This window comes from Enhydra lutris, unplaced genomic scaffold (assembly GCF_002288905.1).
Source record: "Enhydra lutris kenyoni isolate GAN:26980312 unplaced genomic scaffold, ASM228890v2 scaffoldscaffold52, whole genome shotgun sequence".
Taxonomy (NCBI): domain Eukaryota; kingdom Metazoa; phylum Chordata; class Mammalia; order Carnivora; family Mustelidae; genus Enhydra; species Enhydra lutris.
Window position 1 is genome coordinate 7,490,120 of NW_019154136.1, and position 13,877 is coordinate 7,503,996.

At 53.7% G+C, this 13,877-nt stretch overlaps 1 protein-coding gene and 1 pseudogene across 1 annotated transcript in view; both read right to left on the reverse strand.

Annotated features, from left to right (window-relative positions):
* LOC111157108 overlaps positions 1-13,456 on the reverse strand; it is a 70,316-nt pseudogene extending 56,860 nt beyond the window's left edge.
* LOC111157131 (transducin beta like 1X-linked) overlaps positions 1-13,877 on the reverse strand; it is a 237,685-nt gene that overhangs the window by 146,429 nt on the left and 77,379 nt on the right. The gene's annotated exons all lie outside the window — the stretch shown is intronic.

Sequence of the window (13,877 nt, forward strand, 5' to 3'; positions counted from 1 at the left end):
TCCTCTGCCTCACCTAAGGGCCTGGCACCCACACGTCCAGCGGGTCCTCACCGGGCACCCCGGGACAACCACCCCTGCCTCGCAGCTCTGCCCCGGCAATGGGGGCCACTGGTATGCGCCAGCCCCTCTGACCAGATCAGAGGTGCTCAAGGGAGGGAGACTACGCTCTCCCCCTCCGGCAGCTGCTGAGCGCCGGGCGTCATGGGCTTGGGAAGCAGCTGCACCAGGAACCCGTTATCCTCTTTTTCTTGACTGCCCTACCCAAAGCTCAACATAGGGAGATCCGCTCCACACACACCCTAGAAACACAAGCGCTCCCCAAAACTGCCCTGTGCCAGTACATTTCTTCCCCCACAGTTATGGGGGCTCTGTTTGCAGAGCAGTCCCTATTTCTTTACCCATCACTGCTTCCGTAGCAGAAAGCTGTAAAGGGAAACCTTAGAACATAACCAATTTATATGCACAGAAGAAAGTTTTGTTGAAATACGCCATTCTAGGGGCGGCTGGGTGGCTCAGTCGGTTAAGCATTTGCCTTCGGCTCAGGTCATAACCCTGGGGTCCTGGGATCGAGCCCCACGATCCAGCACCACGTCCCGGCTCCTTGCTCAGCAGGGAGCCTTGCTTTCCCTCTGCCCCTCCTCCCACTCATACTCCTGCTAAGTCTTAAAATGAAAAAAAAAAGAACTAAAAATCACAACATTATAAACTACATTTTGAAAATATGAAATCCACTCTACTTGGGACCCTTGGGCAGAACAGAAGCCCTGTGGTCCCAATATCACTGTCACTAACGTCATCAACGTGGTATACGCAACAAGGCCCCCAAACTGCAACATCCTGGGCAAGGATGGGCACCAGGGGACACGTCGTCCCATGGCACATGTCACGTGTGCAGAGTGACCATTGTGCACACGCACATGTGTGTATGCTTATGCGTGTCTACGTACATATTTTACATTTTCAAACTTGGGAAATGAGGCTCTAAGACACCCTCCAGTCCAGGGTGTTTAAACCTTGGCACTATTTGCGTTTGGGGCCAGGTCATTCTTTGGGGTGGGGGCTGTTTTGTGTACTCCAGGACCCCCAGCAACATCCCTGGGTCTCTCCCCATGAGATGCCAGGAACATTCCCCCCACTCTCCAGCTGCGGCAACCAAAAGTGTCTCCAGACACGGCCAGATGTCCCCCGGAAAACACAACAGCCCCCAGCTGAGGACCACAGCGCTGAGCGACCCCAAGTCCCCAGACGGAGTGTGGCCTGACACTATTTAAGGCATACACAGTCCCTGACACGAGAACACAATCTGCTGGCCCGGATTACTGTGAATTACAACCAGAATTATCTTCTTTGAGAGGTCTTAAAAAGGCAATAAATTCTGCAGTACACTTTTCTGACCTACATTCCATTAAAACGACTCAACTATAAGCTCTTATGAAAAAAAATCTATTTTTCCGCGCAAAAAAAATAAAAAAGTCCGTATTTTACCACGATGATTCTGAAGAGCCTAACAAAACCCGAAATTGCTTCCTTTCCTTAGCTTTACACGGCAGCCCGCAATCAGGGAGAAAAGGCTCGGGAGGAGGTCTCGCATTAACCCAGATCCCATCTTCCCAGCTGACCGACATTTTTCTAGCTTACATAAATACTGCCTGTAAATTACTGTTTATTTCCCTTCGGCTTGTGCACCAAGAATCAAACGGATTGCTGGAAACAGAGTCGACATCAAAGCTCCCATTTTCTCCCTTGCACGGCAACTCCAAAAAGGATTTTCACGCTTTCGTCTAAGCGAGTGTTTCTCCCTCCGACGACGAGGGCACGGCACCCCGGGGCCGAACCCAAGAGGACTATCGATCGCTGAGACCCCAGCCCCGTTTGGAAGCGACTGCGATCAGAAGCGAAGGGGGTTCTGAGTGATTCCTGAGAGCGCGAGTCTAGGCCGGGCACAGTGACGGAATGCGCCACGTCTGTCCCCTTTGCCCTGCCTCCTCGGAGCGCTGTTTGATCTGTTTCTGCCGGGGCGTCCTCCGGGGCGTCCTCCCGCGCCTGAAAGCTCGGAGAAACATGAAAGCGTCCTTCACGCTGCTCTTAGGACTCGAGCAGAGGGGGGCCAACGCAGTGCTTTTTCTCCAAAACCGCAAAGCGATCTAGCTGTTGCCCATTACAAAGTCTAGACCATGAGGTGCCCGAGTCCTGCCGGGCCCCCGCACACATGTTCACAAACTAAAGGCAGCCGAAGGAACCCCAAGAATTCTGCACAGCGAGCCCAAGGCACGAGGGAGCTATGTCCAGGGGGGCCTGCGCGGTACACCAGGGAGCGAACAACGCCCCTCATACTGACTCACGGAACGTAAGAATTCGAGTGTCTTTTATAGGAGCTTGGGACGCACGATCGCGGACACCTGTTTGGAAGGTCTCATTCTACGGAGCTGGCATTGGTGGACTATTTCTGGAAAAAGCTAGACAGGAAAGGCAGTAGGCTTTCAGCCAAAAGGCCAAAAGGCACCACACCTGTTCCGTGGGCAGGGATTACGTCACAAGAAGGAACTCCCTCCCCAGCTTTCAGGGACAACATCCGACACTTAGGAACGTGACTTCGTATTTTCAGGTCATGTGTCAGGAAACATTCATCTTTATTTTTTTTTTTTTTTTTAAGATTTATTTATTTATTTATTTGACAGAGAGAGAGATCACAGTAGACAGAGGCAGGCAGAGAGAGAGAGAGAGAGGGAAGCAGGCTCCCTGCTGAGCAGAGAGCCCCATGCGGGACTCGATCCCAGGACCCTGGGATCATGACCTGAGCCGAAGGCAGTGGCTTAACCCACTGAGCCACCCAGGCGCCCAGGAAACATTCATCTTTTGATGTTTCTCTCCCAACCATTTAAAAATGCCCAAACCATTCTCAGTGTGAAGGGTGTATAAACTCAGGCAGCGGGCAGGGTCTGACTGGAGGGCAGCTACTGGAGACCCCTGACGTGGGGGAGCAGAGGCAGCCCTCGCCTCCTGGCGGCCGAGCCTGCCGGCCCAGGTCCGGGCCTGGAGAGAAGACAGGAGGCTGCCCGGACAGCCACAAGGCCTCAGAAGACAGGAGGGAAATAGACACTTGGACATCCGGGAGGAAAAGGGTCTGAGCCCAAAACGCAGTCTTTGTGCTGTTTCGGCTAAGAAACGTAGGCCAGGGGACAACTGATACCTTCAAGCATGAGGAAGGTGTGGCATTTTTCATATTAATGACACCACTTGCGTGTAAGCTTTGTGCCTTATTTCTTATTCGTTAGCTTGTGCGGATATAAATCAACATTAGTGTTGCTCCCTTATGACAGTCCTTATACCGCACCCACACGAGAGTGCGTACGCCAACTGGTCACATGTGGCCTGCTGGAGGTCTTTTCATTACGCCTTTGTAGAACCCTTGTAATTTTCCAAAAGAGCACCAGAAATCCTACACACCAAGCTTAATAAATAGTAAACTGTTCAATACTGAAATAGGATGCTTTGATATCATCTGTCACAAGAGCTACTTAAGATTTTCTTTGTGCAAATAAGATAATTATCAACAGAGCTTTGCCGGGGGCAGGGGTGCTTTAAAAACAGTGCACAGAGACGCCTGGGTGGCTCAGTGGGTTGAGCCTCTGCCTTCGGCTCGGGTCGTGGTCTTGGGATCCGGGGATCAAGCCCCACCTCCAGCTCTCTGCTCGGCGGGGAGCCTGCTTCCTCCTCTCTCTCTGCCTGCTTGTGATCTCTGTCAAATAAATAAATAAAACCTTTAAAAAAAAAAAAACTGCACAAACGCACAGAGGAGCACAGAACAGCAGCAGGAAGTAATGGCAATGGATGGGGGAGAGCCTGGGTGGCTCAGTCAGTTGGGCATCTGACTGCTGGTTTCTGCTCGTTGAGTCACGATCTCAGGGTCATGAGATCCAGCCCTGCCACCTGTTGAGGTCCGAGGTCATCGATCACCAGGAGTCTGCTTCCCTCCCTCTCCGTCTGCCCCTCCCCCAGCTACCGTAAGCACGGCCACGCTGGCTCAACTAAATCTTAAAAAAAAAAAAAAGAAAAGAAAGAAAATCCCTTAGGAGATGATTAGGAATGGGACCTTGGAGAATACTTCTTAATAGAGTTTGGGCTTGTGCACCATGGAAGTGTGTTCACATTCAAAACAGTCTTAACTCTCTTCTGAAGGTTGGGTGGGGGGAGAGGGTGTGCACGAGACAAAAAACAGAAGGGAGGGGCGCCTGGGTGGTTCAGTGGGTTGAGCCGCTGCCTTCGGCTCAGGTCATGATCTCAGGGTCCTGGGATCGAGCCCCGCATCGGGCTCTCTGCTCAGCAGGGAGCCTGCTTCCCTCCCTCTCTCTGCCTGCCTCTCTGTCTACTTGTGATCTCTCTCTGTCAAATAAATAAATAAAATCTTTAAAAAAAAAAAAAAAAAAAAAAAAAACAGAAGGGAAAGGGAAAAAATCAGCATGCGATAAATACAAAGCCAGTCTGGCAGAACGCTAACAACCCACGAAAGCATTTGTTAATTTTTCTGTGGGCTCAAAATTTTTAAACTATCAAGTCAGGAGCACAAAAACATGCATAAACTTTGGGCGCACCCAAGCTTCTCTGCTCTCTGCCACCAGCTCCGCTTGGCTACTACTTGTCTCCAACAAAACACCTCACTCAGTCTTCATACAGAAATACTTCCAAATGCTCTGGTTTAGCAAAACGGAACAAACACACTGAGCTCGCATCTGCGTTGACCCGGACGCGGACAACCCACCGCACACTAACAAGTCCGTCGGGACCTTCCCCGCCCAGGGCTGGACGGGCTGACCGCGCTCCCCTTCGCAGACTCAGGAAAGCCAGGCATTGTGTGGTCGACCTCGAGAGAATCCAAATAAAAACCGAGCCAGAGCGTCCACGCACAGAACCCATTCACAAGCTGCCCAACTACGCCACCTCCGCAGAGAACATCACAGATCCCATGGCGGGAGCGTGGGGTCTGTGACAGTCATACTTAGGGGGCTCTCGGCTGAGCGAGTTCCTAACGATGAGCAGGAGTTTGGAATATTGTAGAAAAACTCACAACAGCCTTCATGAGCATCCGTTACGCTAGGTGGTGGTACCCACGTTGAGTCATACGGAGAACATTCATCTCCATTCTGGCCGGGATCTACACGCAGGGGTTGGGATGGGGGGTGGGGCGGGATGGCGGTTTGGATTTTTATTGTTGTTTTTAAAAACAATAAATTACCTTTTAAACCCCAGTGAAGTCTGCAGAGAAACTTTCTGTCTCCAGCTATTTGCAGTCAAGGTCAGTGACCTGCTCCTCAGCAAAGCCTTCACCGCTAGGATGTCCTGGAGGCCACGTGAAGAGTGACTACCTGCCATTCCCCTCCTGAGGTAGAGCACTTCCTCAAGGGAAACCCCAGTTAACACCTCGGAGTTGTGCGAGACCCACAGCCCCGACGGAAGACAAGACTTTTGTACTAACCGTGACCCAGCCTCCCCCCCCAGCCCCCTGCACCCTGCGAGCCTCGGGCTTACTGAAAATGTCATTTTCCATTGCATGAACCACACAGCTTCCACGAGAGCTCCTGAAGAGGCACGGAGAGCTCGCTCTGAGGCTGTACACTCCCGTGGCTTTCCTCCCGCTGTCTTCACCCTCGTGGGGCACTTGTGCTGTTCGTGCAACCCTACATTTCGCTCGACTAGATTTCCCTTCTCGGGCTTCACCTTCAAGGGGCTGGATGTCCCCCCAAGTACTTGGTTAAATGAGCGAGCACTTCAAGGACCTTTTAGCTTGATGTTAGGAGATCAAAAGCCGTTCCTCGGCTGTAACAGAGGAGACCGTGTGGCCATCAGTCTGAGCGATACTGGAATGTTACGTCTCTGTGGGACTCCTCTCTTCCCACTGCTACATACCACGCCTGGTACCTGGAAGACTTCAGGTTATGTTCTGTCAAATAGGTCATTCAGAAATACTCAGGCGCCTGGGTGGCTCAGTGGGTTAAGCCACTGCCTTCAGCTCAGGTCATGATCCCAGGGTCCTGGGATCGAGTCCCGCATCGGGCTCTCTGCTCAGCAGGGAGTCTGCTTCCCTCTCTCTCTCTCTCTGCCTGCCTGTCTACTGTGATCTCTCTCTGTCAAATAAATAAATAAAATCTTTAAAAAAAAAAAGAAAGAAAGACTCGCCCCTTAGACGTCATCAAGATCAAAAGCTCTGCACAGCAAAGGAAACCGTCAACAAAACTAAACGGCAACCCATGGAATGACAGAAATTATTTGCAAATGACAGTACAAAGAGCTGATATCCAGGACCTAGAAAGAACTTACCAAACTCAACACCCAGAACACAAATAATCCAGTCAAGAAATGGGCAGAAGACATGAACAGACATTTCTGCAAAGAAGACATCCAGATGGCCAACAGACACGTGAAAAAGTGCTCCACATTACTCGGCAACGTGGAAATACAAATCAAAACTACAGTTTTGATCAAAACCACCTCACACCAGTCAGAGTGGCTAAAATTAACAAGTCAGGAAACAACAAATGTAGGCGAGGATGTGGAGAAAGGGGAACCCTCCTACACTGTTGGTGGGAACACAAGCTGGTGCAGCCACTCTGGAAAACAGCATGGAGGTTCCTCAAGACATTAAAAACAGAGCTACCCTACGACCCAGCGATTGCACTACTGGGTATTTACCCCAAGGATAGAGATGTAGGGAAAAGAAGGGCCATCTGTACCCCAGTGTTCACAGCAGCAACGTCCACAACAGCTAAACTGTGGAAGGAGCCGAGATGCCCTTCAACAGGTGAATGGGTAAAGAAGATGTGGTCCGTACGTAGAACGGAGTATCACTCAGCCATCAGAAAAGATGAATATTTACCATTTACATCAACGAGGAAAGAGCCGGAGAATATTATGCTTAAGTGAAAGAAGTCCGGGAAAGAAACTTACCACATGGTCTCACTCATTGGGGGAACCTAACAGCACCGAGGACCTCAGGGGAGGGGAGGGAAAACTGAATGCCAAGTCCTCAGAAAGGGAGACAAACCACGAGACCTTTAAGTGTAGGAAAGAAACTGAAGGTTGCGGGAGGGGATGGGGTCACTGGGGCAACGGGCATTAAGGAGGGCACGTGATGGGATGAGCACTGCGTGTTATATACAAGTGACAGATCACTGAGCACTATGTCTGAGGCTAAGGTACCACGTGCTGCCTAACTGAATTCACATTTAAGGGAAAAAAAAGAAAAACAACAACCAAACAGAAACTTGCCCTTCATAAGCACGGACACCCAGGGAGAGTCGCTAGGGCTCCAGGGCAACATGGCAGAGGCAAGGCCCAGAGGCGGGCGGCACGTATGCACACCTCGGGTCCCCCTCCTCCCTGCTGGCCTCCAGGGGGTTTGCTTTCAATCAACAGAGAGGTCTGAGTCGCCCACCCAGACCCAAGGTGCACACAGGTAGGTCGGAGAAAAGCAGGAGGAGTGGGAAGAGAGAGGAGCCAAGCCCGAGAAACCAGGAAGACATGCGGTCACAGTCACCCAGCACAGCTGCCACCCTCAGAAGGGAGACACTCCGGGGGCTTACATGCGGCCAAGACGGTAAGGCAGAGGGCCACCGCGCCGGATCCCAGAACCCCCTTCCAGCCTGCCTGCGCACTTCCTGCCCCTCTCCCACCCCTACGACAGCCGCACACACTCACATGAGCACCCAGGAGCGTCAGCAAGGCAAGCCCAGGGAGGCACTGGGCACGACCCACAGGCACATTCGACCAGAACCCTCGGGTACGAACTCGGGTCCCCGTGTCACCAGGGCTGCCAACGTCATGACTCCCCAACCACACTCCCCGTGCACCTCAAATGGCAGGATAACAAAACCTGTCGCGCCCATCGCACAAGGCCGCGTGCAGAGGAGGTGAGATGCAGCATGAGAACCGCAAAACACAAACATGGATGGGCAACCATGGCCTTGGAGACGGGCCGAGGGCAGGCACCGCGCTCCTCTTGGGACTACACAGCACAGCCGTCACGGCACAGGGTGAGTGACAGCTGCTGAGGACACCACAGTTTTGGGGGAGATCCCACTTACGACGTCCCTGCGACCCTGGACTCCTCCAAACACCAAAGACACAGAGTCGCGTGCAATCCCATTCCGATTCCAGCACATCCCCTACAGTCCGGGACAGCGAACACTGAGGAGCTTTTAACCGCCCCTTGTCTGTCCCGCTTCCTTCTGGTACCCCCATTTCTTTATGGGGGAGCGCCTTTCCTTCTGCATGTGGAAGACACTCCTGAGAGCAGAGGGGAATGGACGTTGCACTCATGAAGTCCCAGCCCATCTTGCTCTCGCCTCTTCCAATGTGTTAGGAACAAAGTGTTTACAAGCTCCCGACTATAAAAATTTGCAAAAGCAACAGAAAATGACAGCAGTCCGCAGTTGAGTCCACTTCCTCCACTGTCTACCCCACGGAAGGGGACAAAGGGGAAAACAAAGGGGAAATAGAGCTGTCGCGACGCACTCCGTTCTGGCTTCAGGACAAACCACGCAACGTCAGGACGCCACGGCCGGTGCCAGACGGCACATCGGGGTATGAGCCACGTGAGGGCGGAGGACAACGATGGTGAGCGATGATCGGAGCCAGAAGCCAGGGTGTGGAAAAGCCTCCCCCGGAAATTTTATCAGCTCCTAAAGCATTCGTCAATTTTTATCATTTGTCAAATAAAATACTAAGGGTTCTCCAAAATGTAACAAGCCCGCAGTCCACATGCCATTCCCCGTAACAGGTTGTAAAGCACACCAACTACGGCAAGAAGAGGTCACCAGGCCATGGGGAACCCTTGATGACCCATTTCCTCCACAGGAAATGACCTCACAAAACCTTAGTCACAGAAATGGGTGACCGAAGAAGAACGGCTTAAGGAAAAGGGAAAAACTATGGGGCCATGCCGGGCAGTTCTTTCCTTCACAAATGTTATTCTCCCAAAGTGTGAGGTTGGCGGTATGCGCTTACTTTTTTTAAAAAATTAATTTATGTCAGAGAGAGAGAGAGAGAGACTGTGAGCATGCAATTGGGGAAAGGACGGAGAGAGAGAGAGAGAGAGAGAGAGAGAGAGAGAGGGAGCGATTCCCCAGGGAGAGTCCCCACCGAGCAAGGAGCCCGACACGGGGCTCAAGCCCACAACCGACAGGGCCGCCCAGGCAGCCGGCTGATACCCGCTAACTTTAGAGGTTACAGCTAGCTGCTCCCTCAAAACCTGGAAACAGACCCCCCAGTAAGCAAACACACAGCCGGTGAGGCCGTTCCCACGGGGAAGACAGTCACCAGAGTGACCAGACTCCTCTCTCGTTGGCCCCTGCTCTGGCGCACAGGTGGGCACGTGAGTTCGGTTCAGCCCAGTGGCCACGCGCACCTGTCACGTGCACACACACGTCTGCGCTCATTCTGAATCTGCAGGTACTGACACGAGGGCAGAAACGGATTTGGAGTCTCATGTCAGACGTAGATAGAGACGTATTTGGCGTTTCCTTCGGGGTCTCGATCACACCGCTGTGACGGGATCCCGGCCACGCTCTTCCTGCCACAGTGAACGCTGCTGTGCCACCTGCTTCCTGCTTCCTTGATTCCTGCTGCTCCCCAGCCTCCATCCATCCCAACGAGCTCTGTCAGCTCAAGTCAGCCAGAAACAGCATCTGTTTACGACCAAGAACCTGGGGCGCCTGGGGGACTCCTTGGGTGAAGCGTCTGCCCTCGGCTCAGGTCATGATCCCGGGGTCCTGGGATTGAGCCCTACATGGGGCTCCCTCTCGGCGGGGAGCCTGCTTCCCCCTCTGCCCCTCCCCCAGCGTGCATGCATGCACGTGCACTCGCTCACTCTCAAAAATAAGTAAAAATTACAAAAATGAAGAGATTCTGATGTCACGAAAAAAGAATCACAGATAAGTAAGTGAATTAAAAAAAAAAAACAAAAACCAAGAACCCTAACGGAGAGTCACCTGATCTACACGGGGATGAGCGTCTACTGGTAAACCAAAGTGTCCAAGACATGTGTGCGCGTGTGCACGCGCACGTCACCGTACCTACAGCTTGCCTTCCGTTTCAGAACCTAGCTGTACAGAACATCTATGTGCACACGCACACACACATACACGTGCCTCTAATTGCATGTGAAACACTTGGAAAAAATGCCCACCAGACCATCAACCGCGGTTACTCTGCAAGGCAAGAGAGAGGAGGAGGGCTGTACTTTCTCATACCCTCGCTACTCTCGTTAAGAATTTTCTACAACCTAAACAGCATGTACCACAACGAAAATAAACGCACACACAGCTGAACGGAGGCGCAGACCCAGAGAACAAGCGCTCACCCATGAAGAAATGCCGCACCTACTTCTGGACTTGTCTTCCCTTCCTCCTAAGGCAACGGCCTCGCACAATATGGACCCCCGGGCGCATCTCCATCCGTGGGCCGCATGCGATCTCCTCTCCAGCGAGCAAAGTGGCAGAAATCTGGTTCTCTCACCAGAGAACAAGAACTGAATCGCCAAATCCAGCCCCAGGAGCTCGAGCCCGACGCCCCGACTTTCCCACATTAGGTGCTGCACATCTCATGACTGAAGAATTCGTGAATGGATGGGCTGCACCACACCGGCCTTCTGATCGTTTGTTTCCACAATATTGAACTAATACACTTAATTACAGCTAAATTCCACCAAACACATTTTTGCTTTTGTTTGGTTTTGCTTTGTTCTTACGTCGCCGGCTTCCCAAGCTCCTTCTTTACGAGGGTGAGGGGAATGCCCTTTGCCGCCAGCGCCTATAGCAAAGAGTACATTCTGCCTTTATGTGGCACTAGGAAGAAAAAGCACCATTAGAAACTGGGAGAAGACTGATGCCCCACTCACACTTAATTCAACGGGTAGAAAAAGCACGTTATGTCCTCTAAATGAGAATGAGAGAGGCCTATAGAGGAGGAGCCGAACAGCAACTTTCCCTGGGGCTCGATACGAAACCGTGGGATTTCCAAAGAACACCCAAGTGTATGTGAACACGGGAGCATCTCCATCCCAACTTCGTCCTGAATAAAAAATTGTGGGAAAAACAACACAGCTTAGTCCATTAACTTAGACTCGGATTAACTCGGTCTTTGATGGCTTAATACAAAACAGTCTGCCATTTCTACAAGAGCACGTCTTTGAAAGCAACAGAAATCGCCTTTGGTGTCACTTCCCTCCGTGGCTCCAAGCGTCTCTGAATGAGCCCAAAGTGTCGCAGTCTGACCACCGTGAAAGGTTCGCGCTGCTTTACGAGGACAAAAACAGCAGGAAGATTTCCACCTCCGAGGCGAGAAGAGGCCAGCGCCAGAGCTGGGCCTCCCCGGCTCACCCCTGCCCTCTGGCTCGCCTTCACCCCCCAGAAGACTGCGTCTCTCCCGCCCAGAGAACAAATTCCAACGTGGCCCGAGGGCATCAGGAGGCCTGGTTGGCAGGACAGGGCAGGCTCCAGCACGCCTCGCTCCTGTGACCCCGGGGCCACCCAGGGCACCGCTTCCTGTACGGCGCAGCCCGGGCCTGATTCTCGCTCGTGCTCGTCCACCCCACACGCCAGGCCCTGCGGATCCCACGTCCTGCCTGGCACCGAGCACCTGCCCAGCGTTGCTGACACAGTGAAGAGGATGACACGGTACCATGACCTCTGCTGGGAAGGTCACCAGGACGAGTCCATGCGTCACACGAGCACACACGTGTCCACAGGCTCCTTTCACCACCAAACAAAACTGACCCCTTTCCTCCTGGCAGCCACCGGAAGACACACCGCAGGAGAGGAGTCAGGAAGGTCACTGCACTCTCCGAGTGTCTCGGCCCCTTGACCCTCACCTGTCAGCGGTCCTCGAGCGTCCTGGTGCCTGAGCACCATGCTCCCCCGCGACTCTGGCTGACAACGAAGGGCTCCGCCCGCGTCACTGTCCCGGCCCTGGCCTGGGGCCAAGCGCAGGTGTCCTGACCCTGCTTCGCCCCAAGCCGCGAGACCTTTCCCCGCCATCTTTATCTACCGCGGGCCAGTCACGCAGACCTCGGGCTCACGGGCGGAAAATAAAGTTCCCTGGGCTCTGCACAGGCGACACCCTGCAAACAGAAAAACACAAATACGAATTCCGTCCCGGAAACGGACACGACACGCAGACCTGGAGCCTCCCTCCCAACAACGCGTTGCTGCAGGAACAGTTACCCAACCAGGCTGCGATGATCCCCACCGAGAGAGCAGCGTGAATGCCGGCCCGGCCTTTGAGGGAGGGAAAACCAACAACAACAAGAAACCAGACAGATGAAATCTCAGCCCCAGTCTCCAGGAATCATTACGTTTCCACCGTTGACGGGACTGCCAGACATCACACAGCGCAAACATCCCCAGCGGGGAACACGTAACGCAGTCCTCGAGTCTGCATCCTGTCCCCTCCATGGGCCCCAACGCCTGTGACCCTGAACTCAGACGCACTGACCACCTCCGAACGGCATCTTTTGGGCTTGGTCACGGTCTCAGAGGATCACGTTCCTTCCCAAGCCTCCAATGCTCATCGCCCACGCATGCCACCCACGTCTCCAGCGGCCTCGGGAACCGCCACCGGCCTCTGCAAACCAACGTCAACTCCAAGCATATGTACACCCGCGTTCACGCCGCACCGTTATTCGCAGCGGCCGAAAGCTGCAAAGTGCGTATGGAGGGATGAATGGAGACCACGCGGCAGGTACACTCAACGGGGTATCACGCGTCCGCAAAGAGAGAAATTCCGACACCCGCTGCAACGCAGCACGGCCCGCCGGGACGTCGCGCCAAGGGAGACAGGCCCGGCACGAGTGCACGGCTCCCCTCCCAGGAGCCGCCCCGGGTCGTCAGTCCGAGACGGACGGAGAGATGACCGGGGCTGGCGCAGGGGAGAGCAGGGACGGGTTTCAGTGCGGAGAGAGGAGAACGTAGGAGACGCGGGTGGTGGTGAGGGCCGCACAGCACTGTGAAGGCGCCCAAGCCGCAGGACTGCAACAATTTAAAAGGGCTGGAAAGGTAAATTGTTGCTTGTGTGTGTTTTAGCACAGGGAAGCAAAAAAGGTGAAGAAAATCTAAAACTCGGTCCTTCCATCCCACGTGCCGTTCCGACCTCCAGTGTTTACTGGCCACAGCTGAGGCCCACCGTGCTGGGTAGCACAGACGGTCCCTACAGAAAGTCCCACGGACGGCGCTGGCCTGGCGGCCGTTCACGGAGTTGCCCGCGGCTAACGAACGGGGCCGAGAGGCACAGCTGACAGGCCCAGTCCCCGTGCCGAACCGGCCGACGCAGCTATGCAGTACTCGCTCGTCCACTCAGCAATATTCCTCAACACCGCCCGTTCCCGCGCCGGCCGCCGGCTGAGCAGACACTCGGAGCGAAGCACCCCCAGGATGGTGCCGACAATCCACCACACGGCACACGACATTCCACCCACAGAATCCAAACGCTGCGTGGCCCGGCTCCCTAATTCGCCTCCAACGCTTCTCAGCACTGCCCCGTAGCAGCCCACTGTGGGCTCTGTCGTGCCTCATTCACGCCGACGCGTCACCTGGGAAAGCTGGTGGCCCTCACACCCCGGCTACGAGTGTACACGCGACCTGCCCCCACTGACCACCAGCTTCCCAGAAATCTCCATGTCCCGCGCAAGCGACCGTCCTGTGCTCCCAAGGACCCAAGCTTCCCTTGCGTGGCGTGTCATCGCCCCGGAGCTACCTTTTCCTGATACACCACAGACTCTCGACAAGCGTTTCTTAAGGAAGTGGCCCGTGTCTTTTTTTTTTTTTTAATTTACTTATTCAACAGAGAGAGAGATCACAAGTAGGCAGAGCAGCAGGCAGAGAGAGGGA